Consider the following 14,697-nt stretch of genomic DNA (forward strand, 5'->3'; position numbering starts at 1 on the left):
CCATTTTTCATGATTTTAGCTCAATGCTTGATTTAACTCCTATATTACACCTAAGATACTTAGTTATGAATATTTATGGCTTGAAACAACCTAAAAAAAGCAATTTCACAAGTTTTAGGTTCATTTAGAGTGTTTACGGTTCAAAATGGCCAAAATGAGTTCTAACTTGCCCATTTTTCATGATTTTAGCTCAATGCTTGATTTAACTCCTATATTACACCTAAGATACTTTTATGAATATTTATGGCTTGAAACAACCTAAAAAAAGCAATTTCACAAGTTTTAGGTTCATTTAGAGTATTTACGGCTCGAAAAAAATGAGTTCTAACTTGCCCATTTTCATGATTTTAGCTCAATGCTTGATTTAACTCCTATATTACACCTAAGATACTTAGTTATGAATATTTATGGCTTGAAACAACCTAAAAAAAGCAATTTCACAAGTTTTAGGTTCATTTAGAGTGTTTACGGTTCAAAATGGCCAAAATGAGTTCTAACTTGCCCATTTTTCATGATTTTAGCTCAATGCTTGATTAACTCCTATATTACACCTAATACTTAGTTATGAATATTTATGGCTTGAAACAACCTAAAAAAAGCAATTTCACAAGTTTTAGGTTCATTTAGAGTATTTACGGCTCGAAATGCCAAAATGAGTTCTAACTTGCCCATTTTTCATGATTTTAGCTCAATGCTTGATTTAACTCCTATATTACACCTAAGATACTTAGTTATGAATATTTATGGCTTGAAACAACCTAAAAAAAGCAATTTCACAAGTTTTAGGTTCATTTAGAGTGTTTACGGTTCAAAATGGCCAAAATGAGTTCTAACTTGCCCATTTTTCATGATTTTAGCTCAATGCTTGATTTAACTCCTATATTACACCTAAGATACTTAGTTATGAATATTTATGGCTTGAAACAACCTAAAAAAAGCAATTTCACAAGTTTTAGGTTCATTTAGAGTATTTACGGCTCGAAATGCCTAAATGAGTTCTAACTTGCCCATTTTTCATGATTTTAGCTCAATGCTTGATTTAACTCCTATATTACACCTAAGATACTTAGTTATGAATATTTATGGCTTGAAACAACCTAAAAAAAAGCAATTTCACAAGTTTTAGGTTCATTTAGAGTGTTTACGGTTCAAAATGGCCAAAATGAGTTCTAACTTGCCCATTTTTCATGATTTTAGCTCAATGCTTGATTAACTCCTATATTACACCTAAGATACTTAGTTATGAATATTTATGGCTTGAAACAACCTAAAAAAAGCAATTTCACAAGTTTTAGGTTCATTTAGAGTATTTACGGCTCGAAATGGAAATGAGTTCTAACTTGCCCATTTTTCATGATTTTAGCTCAATGCTTGATTTAACTCCTATATTACACCTAAGATACTTAGTTATGAATATTTATGGCTTGAAACAACCTAAAAAAAGCAATTTCACAAGTTTTAGGTTCATTTAGAGTGTTTACGGTTCAAAATGGCCAAAATGAGTTCTAACTTGCCCATTTTCATGATTTTAGCTCAATGCTTGTTTAACTCCTATATTACACCTAAGATACTTAGTTATGAATATTTATGGCTTGAAACAACCTAAAAAAGCAATTTCACAAGTTTTAGGTTCATTTAGAGTGTTTACGGTTCAAAATGGCCAAATGAGTTCTAACTTGCCCATTTTTCATGATTTTAGCTCAATGCTTGATTTAACTCCTATATTACACCTAAGATACTTAGTTATGAATATTTATGGCTTGAAACAACCTAAAAAAAGCAATTTCACAAGTTTTAGGTTCATTTAGAGTGTTTACGGTTCAAAATGGCCAAAATGAGTTCTAACTTGCCCATTTTTCATGATTTTAGCTCAATGCTTGATTTAACTCCTATATTACACCTAAGATACTTAGTTATGAATATTTATGGCTTGAAACAACCTAAAAAAAGCAATTTCACAAGTTTTAGGTTCATTTAGAGTATTTACGGCTCGAAATGCCAAATGAGTTCTAACTTGCCCATTTTTCATGATTTTAGCTCAATGCTTGATTTAACTCCTATATTACACCTAAGATACTTAGTTATGAATATTTATGGCTTGAAACAACCTAAAAAAAGCAATTTCACAAGTTTTAGGTTCATTTAGAGTATTTACGGCTCGAAATGGCCAAAATGAGTTCTAACTTGCCCATTTTCATGATTTTAGCTCAATGCTTGATTTAACTCCTATATTACACCTAAGATACTTAGTTATGAATATTTATGGCTTGAAACAACCTAAAAAAAGCAATTTCACAAGTTTTAGGTTCATTTAGAGTGTTTACGGTTCAAAATGGCCAAAATGAGTTCTAACTTGCCCATTTTTCATGATTTTAGCTCAATGCTTGATTTAACTCCTATATTACACCTAAGATACTTAGTTATGAATATTTATGGCTTGAAACAACCTAAAAAAGCAATTTCACAAGTTTTAGGTTCATTTAGAGTATTTACGGCTCGAAATGAAATGAGTTCTAACTTGCCCATTTTTCATGATTTTAGCTCAATGCTTGATTTAACTCCTATATTACACCTAAGATACTTAGTTATGAATATTTATGGCTTGAAACAACCTAAAAAAAGCAATTTCACAAGTTTTAGGTTCATTTAGAGTGTTTACGGTTCAAAATGGCCAAAATGAGTTCTAACTTGCCCATTTTTCATGATTTTAGCTCAATGCTTGATTAACTCCTATATTACACCTAAGATACTTATTTATGAATATTTATGGCTTGAAACAACCTAAAAAAAGCAATTTCACAAGTTTTAGGTTCATTTAGAGTTTTACGGCTCAAAATGGCCAAAATGAGTTCTAACTTGCCCATTTTCATGATTTTAGCTCAATGCTTGATTTAACTCCTATATTACACCTAAGATACTTAGTTATGAATATTTATGGCTTGAAACAACCTAAAAAAAGCAATTTCACAAGTTTTAGGTTCATTTAGAGTGTTTACGGTTCAAAATGGCCAAAATGAGTTCTAACTTGCCCATTTTTCATGATTTTAGCTCAATGCTTGATTTAACTCCTATATTACACCTAAGATACTTAGTTATGAATATTTATGGCTTGAAACAACCTAAAAAAAGCAATTTCACAAGTTTTAGGTTCATTTAGAGTATTTACGGCTCGAAAATAAATGAGTTCTAACTTGCCCATTTTCATGATTTTAGCTCAATGCTTGATTTAACTCCTATATTACACCTAAGATACTTAGTTATGAATATTTATGGCTTGAAACAACCTAAAAAAGCAATTTCACAAGTTTTAGGTTCATTTAGAGTGTTTACGGTTCAAAATGGCCAAAATGAGTTCTAACTTGCCCATTTTTCATGATTTTAGCTCAATGCTTGATTAACTCCTATATTACACCTAAGATACTTAGTTATGAATATTTATGGCTTGAAACAACCTAAAAAAAAGCAATTTCACAAGTTTTAGGTTCATTTAGATTTACGGCTCGAAATGCCAAAATGAGTTCTAACTTGCCCATTTTCATGATTTTAGCTCAATGCTTGATTTAACTCCTATATTACACCTAAGATACTTAGTTATGAATATTTATGGCTTGAAACAACCTAAAAAAAGCAATTTCACAAGTTTTAGGTTCATTTAGAGTGTTTACGGTTCAAAATGGCCAAAATGAGTTCTAACTTGCCCATTTTTCATGATTTTAGCTCAATGCTTGATTAACTCCTATATTACACCTAAGATACTTAGTTATGAATATTTATGGCTTGAAACAACCTAAAAAAAGCAATTTCACAAGTTTTAGGTTCATTTAGAGTATTTACGGCTCGAAAAAATGAGTTCTAACTTGCCCATTTTTCATGATTTTAGCTCAATGCTTGATTTAACTCCTATATTACACCTAAGATACTTAGTTATGAATATTTATGGCTTGAAACAACCTAAAAAAAGCAATTTCACAAGTTTTAGGTTCATTTAGAGTGTTTACGGTTCAAAATGGCCAAAATGAGTTCTAACTTGCCCATTTTCATGATTTTAGCTCAATGCTTGATTAACTCCTATATTACACCTAAGATACTTAGTTATGAATATTTATGGCTTGAAACAACCTAAAAAAAGCAATTTCACAAGTTTTAGGTTCATTTAGAGTTTACGGCTCGAAATGTTAAATGAGTTCTAACTTGCCCATTTTCATGATTTTAGCTCAATGCTTGATTTAACTCCTATATTACACCTAAGATACTTAGTTATGAATATTTATGGCTTGAAACAACCTAAAAAAGCAATTTCACAAGTTTTAGGTTCATTTAGAGTATTTACGGCTCGAAAAAATGAGTTCTAACTTGCCCATTTTCATGATTTTAGCTCAATGCTTGATTAACTCCTATATTACACCTAAGATACTTAGTTATGAATATTTATGGCTTGAAACAACCTAAAAAAGCAATTTCACAAGTTTTAGGTTCATTTAGAGTATTTACGGCTCGAAATGGCCTAAATGAGTTCTAACTTGCCCATTTTTCATGATTTTAGCTCAATGCTTGATTTAACTCCTATATTACACCTAAGATACTTAGTTATGAATATTTATGGCTTGAAACAACCTAAAAAAAGCAATTTCACAAGTTTTAGGTTCATTTAGAGTATTTACGGCTCAAATGGAAATGAGTTCTAACTTGCCCATTTTCATGATTTTAGCTCAATGCTTGATTTAACTCCTATATTACACCTAAGATACTTAGTTATGAATATTTATGGCTTGAAACAACCTAAAAAAAGCAATTTCACAAGTTTTAGGTTCATTTAGATTTACGGAGAAATGTTTACGGTTCAAAATGGCCAAAATGAGTTCTAACTTGCCCATTTTTCATGATTTTAGCTCAATGCTTGATTTAACTCCTATATTACACCTAAGATACTTAGTTATGAATATTTATGGCTTGAAACAACCTAAAAAAAGCAATTTCACAAGTTTTAGGTTCATTTAGAGTTTACGGCTCAAAATGGCCAAAATGAGTTCTAACTTGCCCATTTTTCATGATTTTAGCTCAATGCTTGATTAACTCCTATATTACACCTAAGATACTTAGTTATGAATATTTATGGCTTGAAACAACCTAAAAAAAGCAATTTCACAAGTTTTAGGTTCATTTAGAGTTTACGGCTCGAAATGGCCAAATGAGTTCTAACTTGCCCATTTTTCATGATTTTAGCTCAATGCTTGATTTAACTCCTATATTACACCTAAGCAATACTTAGTTATGAATATTTATGGCTTGAAACAACCTAAAAAAAGCAATTTCACAAGTTTTAGGTTCATTTAGAGTGTTTACGGTTCAAAATGGCCAAAATGAGTTCTAACTTGCCCATTTTTCATGATTTTAGCTCAATGCTTGATTTAACTCCTATATTACACCTAAGATACTTAGTTATGAATATTTATGGCTTGAAACAACCTAAAAAAGCAATTTCACAAGTTTTAGGTTCATTTAGAGTGTTTACGGTTCAAAATGGCCAAATGAGTTCTAACTTGCCCATTTTTCATGATTTTAGCTCAATGCTTGATTTAACTCCTATATTACACCTAAGATACTTAGTTATGAATATTTATGGCTTGAAACAACCTAAAAAAAGCAATTTCACAAGTTTTAGGTTCATTTAGAGTGTTTACGGTTCAAAATGGCCAAAATGAGTTCTAACTTGCCCATTTTTCATGATTTTAGCTCAATGCTTGTATTAACTCCTATATTACACCTAAGATACTTAGTTATGAATATTTATGGCTTGAAACAACCTAAAAAAAGCAATTTCACAAGTTTTAGGTTCATTTAGAGTATTTACGGCTCGAAATGTTAAATGAGTTCTAACTTGCCCATTTTTCATGATTTTAGCTCAATGCTTGATTTAACTCCTATATTACACCTAAGATACTTAGTTATGAATATTTATGGCTTGAAACAACCTAAAAAAAGCAATTTCACAAGTTTTAGGTTCATTTAGAGTGTTTACGGTTCAAAATGGCCAAAATGAGTTCTAACTTGCCCATTTTTCATGATTTTAGCTCAATGCTTGATTTAACTCCTATATTACACCTAAGATACTTAGTTATGAATATTTATGGCTTGAAACAACCTAAAAAAAGCAATTTCACAAGTTTTAGGTTCATTTAGAGTGTTTACGGTCGAAATGGCCAAAATGAGTTCTAACTTGCCCATTTTTCATGATTTTAGCTCAATGCTTGATTTAACTCCTATATTACACCTAAGATACTTATTTATGAATATTTATGGCTTGAAACAACCTAAAAAAAGCAATTTCACAAGTTTTAGGTTCATTTAGAGTGTTTACGGTTCAAAATGGCCAAAATGAGTTCTAACTTGCCCATTTTTCATGATTTTAGCTCAATGCTTGATTTAACTCCTATATTACACCTAAGATACTTAGTTATGAATATTTATGGCTTGAAACAACCTAAAAAAAGCAATTTCACAAGTTTTAGGTTCATTTAGAGTATTTACGGCTCGAAATGGCCAAAATGAGTTCTAACTTGCCCATTTTTCATGATTTTAGCTCAATGCTTGATTTAACTCCTATATTACACCTAAGATACTTAGTTATGAATATTTATGGCTTGAAACAACCTAAAAAAAGCAATTTCACAAGTTTTAGGTTCATTTAGAGTGTTTACGGTTCAAAATGGCCAAAATGAGTTCTAACTTGCCCATTTTTCATGATTTTAGCTCAATGCTTGATTTAACTCCTATATTACACCTAAGATACTTAGTTATGAATATTTATGGCTTGAAACAACCTAAAAAAAGCAATTTCACAAGTTTTAGGTTCATTTAGAGTGTTTACGGAAATGGCCAAAATGAGTTCTAACTTGCCCATTTTTCATGATTTTAGCTCAATGCTTGATTAACTCCTATATTACACCTAAGATACTTAGTTATGAATATTTATGGCTTGAAACAACCTAAAAAAGCAATTTCACAAGTTTTAGGTTCATTTAGAGTGTTTACGGTTCAAAATGGCCAAAATGAGTTCTAACTTGCCCATTTTTCATGATTTTAGCTCAATGCTTGATTTAACTCCTATATTACACCTAAGATACTTAGTTATGAATATTTATGGCTTGAAACAACCTAAAAAAAGCAATTTCACAAGTTTTAGGTTCATTTAGAGTGTTTACGGTTCAAAATGGCCAAAATGAGTTCTAACTTGCCCATTTTTCATGATTTTAGCTCAATGCTTGATTAACTCCTATATTACACCTAAGATACTTAGTTATGAATATTTATGGCTTGAAACAACCTAAAAAAGCAATTTCACAAGTTTTAGGTTCATTTAGAGTATTTACGGCTCGAAATGGCCAAATGAGTTCTAACTTGCCCATTTTTCATGATTTTAGCTCAATGCTTGATTTAACTCCTATATTACACCTAAGATACTTAGTTATGAATATTTATGGCTTGAAACAACCTAAAAAAAGCAATTTCACAAGTTTTAGGTTCATTTAGAGTGTTTACGGTTCAAAATGGCCAAAATGAGTTCTAACTTGCCCATTTTTCATGATTTTAGCTCAATGCTTGATTAACTCCTATATTACACCTAAGATACTTAGTTATGAATATTTATGGCTTGAAACAACCTAAAAAAAGCAATTTCACAAGTTTTAGGTTCATTTAGAGTGTTTACGGCTCGAAATGAAAATGAGTTCTAACTTGCCCATTTTCATGATTTTAGCTCAATGCTTGATTTAACTCCTATATTACACCTAAGATACTTAGTTATGAATATTTATGGCTTGAAACAACCTAAAAAAAGCAATTTCACAAGTTTTAGGTTCATTTAGAGTGTTTACGGTTCAAAATGGCCAAAATGAGTTCTAACTTGCCCATTTTTCATGATTTTAGCTCAATGCTTGATTTAACTCCTATATTACACCTAAGATACTTAGTTATGAATATTTATGGCTTGAAACAACCTAAAAAAAGCAATTTCACAAGTTTTAGGTTCATTTAGAGTGTTTACGGTTCAAAATGGCCAAAATGAGTTCTAACTTGCCCATTTTTCATGATTTTAGCTCAATGCTTGATTAACTCCTATATTACACCTAAGATACTTAGTTATGAATATTTATGGCTTGAAACAACCTAAAAAAAGCAATTTCACAAGTTTTAGGTTCATTTAGAGTTTACGGCTCGAAATGGCCAAATGAGTTCTAACTTGCCCATTTTTCATGATTTTAGCTCAATGCTTGATTTAACTCCTATATTACACCTAAGATACTTATTTATGAATATTTATGGCTTGAAACAACCTAAAAAAAGCAATTTCACAAGTTTTAGGTTCATTTAGAGTGTTTACGGTTCAAAATGGCCAAAATGAGTTCTAACTTGCCCATTTTTCATGATTTTAGCTCAATGCTTGTATTAACTCCTATATTACACCTAAGATACTTAGTTATGAATATTTATGGCTTGAAACAACCTAAAAAAGCAATTTCACAAGTTTTAGGTTCATTTAGAGTATTTACGGCTCGAAATGAAATGAGTTCTAACTTGCCCATTTTCATGATTTTAGCTCAATGCTTGATTTAACTCCTATATTACACCTAAGATACTTAGTTATGAATATTTATGGCTTGAAACAACCTAAAAAAGCAATTTCACAAGTTTTAGGTTCATTTAGAGTGTTTACGGTTCAAAATGGCCAAAATGAGTTCTAACTTGCCCATTTTTCATGATTTTAGCTCAATGCTTGATTAACTCCTATATTACACCTAAGATACTTAGTTATGAATATTTATGGCTTGAAACAACCTAAAAAAAGCAATTTCACAAGTTTTAGGTTCATTTAGAGTATTTACGGTTCAAAATGGCCAAAATGAGTTCTAACTTGCCCATTTTTCATGATTTTAGCTCAATGCTTGATTAACTCCTATATTACACCTAAGATACTTAGTTATGAATATTTATGGCTTGAAACAACCTAAAAAAAGCAATTTCACAAGTTTTAGGTTCATTTAGAGTATTTACGGCTCGAAATGTAAAATGAGTTCTAACTTGCCATTTTTCATGATTTTAGCTAAATGCTTGATTTAACTCCTATATTACACCTAAGATACTTATTTATGAATATTTATGGCTTGAAACAACCTAAAAAAAGCAATTTCACAAGTTTTAGGTTCATTTAGAGTGTTTACGGTTCAAAATGGCCAAAATGAGTTCTAACTTGCCCATTTTTCATGATTTTAGCTCAATGCTTGATTAACTCCTATATTACACCTAAGATACTTAGTTATGAATATTTATGGCTTGAAACAACCTAAAAAAGCAATTTCACAAGTTTTAGGTTCATTTAGAGTGTTTTACGGCTCGAAATGTAAATGAGTTCTAACTTGCCCATTTTCATGATTTTAGCTCAATGCTTGATTTAACTCCTATATTACACCTAAGATACTTAGTTATGAATATTTATGGCTTGAAACAACCTAAAAAAAGCAATTTCACAAGTTTTAGGTTCATTTAGAGTGTTTACGGTTCAAAATGGCCAAAATGAGTTCTAACTTGCCCATTTTTCATGATTTTAGCTCAATGCTTGATTTAACTCCTATATTACACCTAAGATACTTAGTTATGAATATTTATGGCTTGAAACAACCTAAAAAAAGCAATTTCACAAGTTTTAGGTTCATTTAGAGTGTTTACGGTTCAAAATGGCCAAAATGAGTTCTAACTTGCCCATTTTCATGATTTTAGCTCAATGCTTGATTTAACTCCTATATTACACCTAAGATACTTAGTTATGAATATTTATGGCTTGAAACAACCTAAAAAAAGCAATTTCACAAGTTTTAGGTTCATTTAGAGTGTTTACGGTTCAAAATGGCCAAAATGAGTTCTAACTTGCCCATTTTTCATGATTTTAGCTCAATGCTTGATTTAACTCCTATATTACACCTAAGATACTTAGTTATGAATATTTATGGCTTGAAACAACCTAAAAAAGCAATTTCACAAGTTTTAGGTTCATTTAGAGTATTTACGGCTCGAAATGCCTAAATGAGTTCTAACTTGCCCATTTTTCATGATTTTAGCTCAATGCTTGATTTAACTCCTATATTACACCTAAGATACTTAGTTATGAATATTTATGGCTTGAAACAACCTAAAAAAGCAATTTCACAAGTTTTAGGTTCATTTAGAGTGTTTACGGTTCAAAATGGCCAAAATGAGTTCTAACTTGCCCATTTTTCATGATTTTAGCTCAATGCTTGATTTAACTCCTATATTACACCTAAGATACTTAGTTATGAATATTTATGGCTTGAAACAACCTAAAAAAGCAATTTCACAAGTTTTAGGTTCATTTAGAGTATTTACGGCTCGAAATGAAATGAGTTCTAACTTGCCCATTTTCATGATTTTAGCTCAATGCTTGATTTAACTCCTATATTACACCTAAGATACTTAGTTATGAATATTTATGGCTTGAAACAACCTAAAAAAAGCAATTTCACAAGTTTTAGGTTCATTTAGAGTGTTTACGGTTCAAAATGGCCAAAATGAGTTCTAACTTGCCCATTTTTCATGATTTTAGCTCAATGCTTGATTAACTCCTATATTACACCTAAGATACTTAGTTATGAATATTTATGGCTTGAAACAACCTAAAAAAAGCAATTTCACAAGTTTTAGGTTCATTTAGAGTGTTTACGGTTCAAAATGGCCAAAATGAGTTCTAACTTGCCCATTTTTCATGATTTTAGCTCAATGCTTGATTTAACTCCTATATTACACCTAAGATACTTAGTTATGAATATTTATGGCTTGAAACAACCTAAAAAAGCAATTTCACAAGTTTTAGGTTCATTTAGAGTGTTTACGGTTCAAAATGGCCAAAATGAGTTCTAACTTGCCCATTTTCATGATTTTAGCTCAATGCTTGATTAACTCCTATATTACACCTAAGATACTTAGTTATGAATATTTATGGCTTCTAAAAAAAGCAATTTCACAAGTTTTAGGTTCATTTAGAGTTTACGGCTCGAAATGAAATGAGTTCTAACTTGCCCATTTTCATGATTTTAGCTCAATGCTTGATTAACTCCTTATTACACCTAAGATACTTAGTTATGAATATTTATGGCTTGAAACAACCTAAAAAAAGCAATTCACAAGTTTTAGGTTCATTTAGAGTATTTACGGCTCGAAATGCCAAATGAGTTCTAACTTGCCCATTTTTCATGATTTTAGCTCAATGCTTGATTTAACTCCTATATTACACCTAAGATACTTAGTTATGAATATTTATGGCTTGAAACAACCTAAAAAAAGCAATTTCACAAGTTTTAGGTTCATTTAGAGTGTTTACGGTTCAAAATGGCCAAAATGAGTTCTAACTTGCCCATTTTTCATGATTTTAGCTCAATGCTTGATTAACTCCTATATTACACCTAAGATACTTATTTATGAATATTTATGGCTTGAAACAACCTAAAAAAGCAATTTCACAAGTTTTAGGTTCATTTAGAGTATTTACGGCTCGAAATGCCTAAATGAGTTCTAACTTGCCCATTTTTCATGATTTTAGCTCAATGCTTGATTTAACTCCTATATTACACCTAAGATACTTAGTTATGAATATTTATGGCTTGAAACAACCTAAAAAAAGCAATTTCACAAGTTTTAGGTTCATTTAGAGTGTTTACGGTTCAAAATGGCCAAAATGAGTTCTAACTTGCCCATTTTTCATGATTTTAGCTCAATGCTTGATTTAACTCCTATATTACACCTAAGATACTTAGTTATGAATATTTATGGCTTGAAACAACCTAAAAAAGCAATTTCACAAGTTTTAGGTTCATTTAGAGTGTTTACGGTTCAAAATGGCCAAAATGAGTTCTAACTTGCCCATTTTTCATGATTTTAGCTCAATGCTTGATTTAACTCCTATATTACACCTAAGATACTTAGTTATGAATATTTATGGCTTGAAACAACCTAAAAAAAGCAATTTCACAAGTTTTAGGTTCATTTAGAGTGTTTACGGTTCAAAATGGCCAAAATGAGTTCTAACTTGCCCATTTTTCATGATTTTAGCTCAATGCTTGATTTAACTCCTATATTACACCTAAGATACTTAGTTATGAATATTTATGGCTTGAAACAACCTAAAAAAAGCAATTTCACAAGTTTTAGGTTCATTTAGAGTGTTTACGGTTCAAAATGGCCAAAATGAGTTCTAACTTGCCCATTTTTCATGATTTTAGCTCAATGCTTGATTTAACTCCTATATTACACCTAAGATACTTAGTTATGAATATTTATGGCTTGAAACAACCTAAAAAAAGCAATTTCACAAGTTTTAGGTTCATTTAGAGTTTACGGCTCAAATGGCCAAAATGAGTTCTAACTTGCCCATTTTCATGATTTTAGCTCAATGCTTGATTAACTCCTATATTACACCTAAGATACTTAGTTATGAATATTTATGGCTTGAAACAACCTAAAAAAGCAATTTCACAAGTTTTAGGTTCATTTAGAGTGTTTACGGCTCGAAATGGCCAAATGAGTTCTAACTTGCCCATTTTTCATGATTTTAGCTCAATGCTTGATTTAACTCCTATATTACACCTAAGATACTTAGTTATGAATATTTATGGCTTGAAACAACCTAAAAAAAGCAATTTCACAAGTTTTAGGTTCATTTAGAGTATTTACGGCTCGAAATGCCTAAATGAGTTCTAACTTGCCCATTTTTCATGATTTTAGCTCAATGCTTGATTTAACTCCTATATTACACCTAAGATACTTATTTATGAATATTTATGGCTTGAAACAACCTAAAAAAAGCAATTTCACAAGTTTTAGGTTCATTTAGAGTGTTTACGGTTCAAAATGGCCAAAATGAGTTCTAACTTGCCCATTTTTCATGATTTTAGCTCAATGCTTGATTAACTCCTATATTACACCTAAGATACTTAGTTATGAATATTTATGGCTTGAAACAACCTAAAAAAGCAATTTCACAAGTTTTAGGTTCATTTAGAGTATTTACGGCTCGAAATGAAATGAGTTCTAACTTGCCCATTTTCATGATTTTAGCTCAATGCTTGATTTAACTCCTATATTACACCTAAGATACTTAGTTATGAATATTTATGGCTTGAAACAACCTAAAAAAAGCAATTTCACAAGTTTTAGGTTCATTTAGAGTGTTTACGGTTCAAAATGGCCAAATGAGTTCTAACTTGCCCATTTTTCATGATTTTAGCTCAATGCTTGATTTAACTCCTATATTACACCTAAGATACTTAGTTATGAATATTTATGGCTTGAAACAACCTAAAAAAGCAATTTCACAAGTTTTAGGTTCATTTAGAGTGTTTACGGTTCAAAATGGCCAAAATGAGTTCTAACTTGCCCATTTTTCATGATTTTAGCTCAATGCTTGATTAACTCCTATATTACACCTAAGATACTTAGTTATGAATATTTATGGCTTGAAACAACCTAAAAAAAGCAATTTCACAAGTTTTAGGTTCATTTAGAGTGTTTACGGTTCAAAATGGCCAAAATGAGTTCTAACTTGCCCATTTTTCATGATTTTAGCTCAATGCTTGATTTAACTCCTATATTACACCTAAGATACTTAGTTATGAATATTTATGGCTTGAAACAACCTAAAAAAAGCAATTTCACAAGTTTTAGGTTCATTTAGAGTGTTTACGGTTCAAAATGGCCAAAATGAGTTCTAACTTGCCCATTTTCATGATTTTAGCTCAATGCTTGATTTAACTCCTATATTACACCTAAGATACTTAGTTATGAATATTTATGGCTTGAAACAACCTAAAAAAAGCAATTTCACAAGTTTTAGGTTCATTTAGAGTGTTTACGGTTCAAAATAAATGAGTTCTAACTTGCCCATTTTCATGATTTTAGCTCAATGCTTGATTTAACTCCTATATTACACCTAAGATACTTAGTTATGAATATTTATGGCTTGAAACAACCTAAAAAAAGCAATTTCACAAGTTTTAGGTTCATTTAGAGTGTTTACGGTTCAAAATGGCCAAAATGAGTTCTAACTTGCCCATTTTTCATGATTTTAGCTCAATGCTTGTATTAACTCCTATATTACACCTAAGATACTTAGTTATGAATATTTATGGCTTGAAACAACCTAAAAAAAGCAATTTCACAAGTTTTAGGTTCATTTAGAGTATTTACGGCTCGAAATGGCCTAAATGAGTTCTAACTTGCCCATTTTTCATGATTTTAGCTCAATGCTTGATTTAACTCCTATATTACACCTAAGATACTTATTTATGAATATTTATGGCTTGAAACAACCTAAAAAAAGCAATTTCACAAGTTTTAGGTTCATTTAGAGTGTTTACGGTTCAAAATGGCCAAAATGAGTTCTAACTTGCCCATTTTTCATGATTTTAGCTCAATGCTTGATTTAACTCCTATATTACACCTAAGATACTTAGTTATGAATATTTATGGCTTGAAACAACCTAAAAAAAGCAATTTCACAAGTTTTAGGTTCATTTAGAGTATTTACGGCTCGAAATGGCCTAAATGAGTTCTAACTTGCCATTTTCATGATTTTAGCTCAATGCTTGATTTAACTCCTATATTACACCTAAGATACTTAGTTATGAATATTTA

This window comes from Chenopodium quinoa, unplaced genomic scaffold (assembly GCF_001683475.1).
Source record: "Chenopodium quinoa cultivar QQ74 unplaced genomic scaffold, ASM168347v1, whole genome shotgun sequence".
NCBI lineage: Eukaryota > Viridiplantae > Streptophyta > Magnoliopsida > Caryophyllales > Amaranthaceae > Chenopodium > Chenopodium quinoa.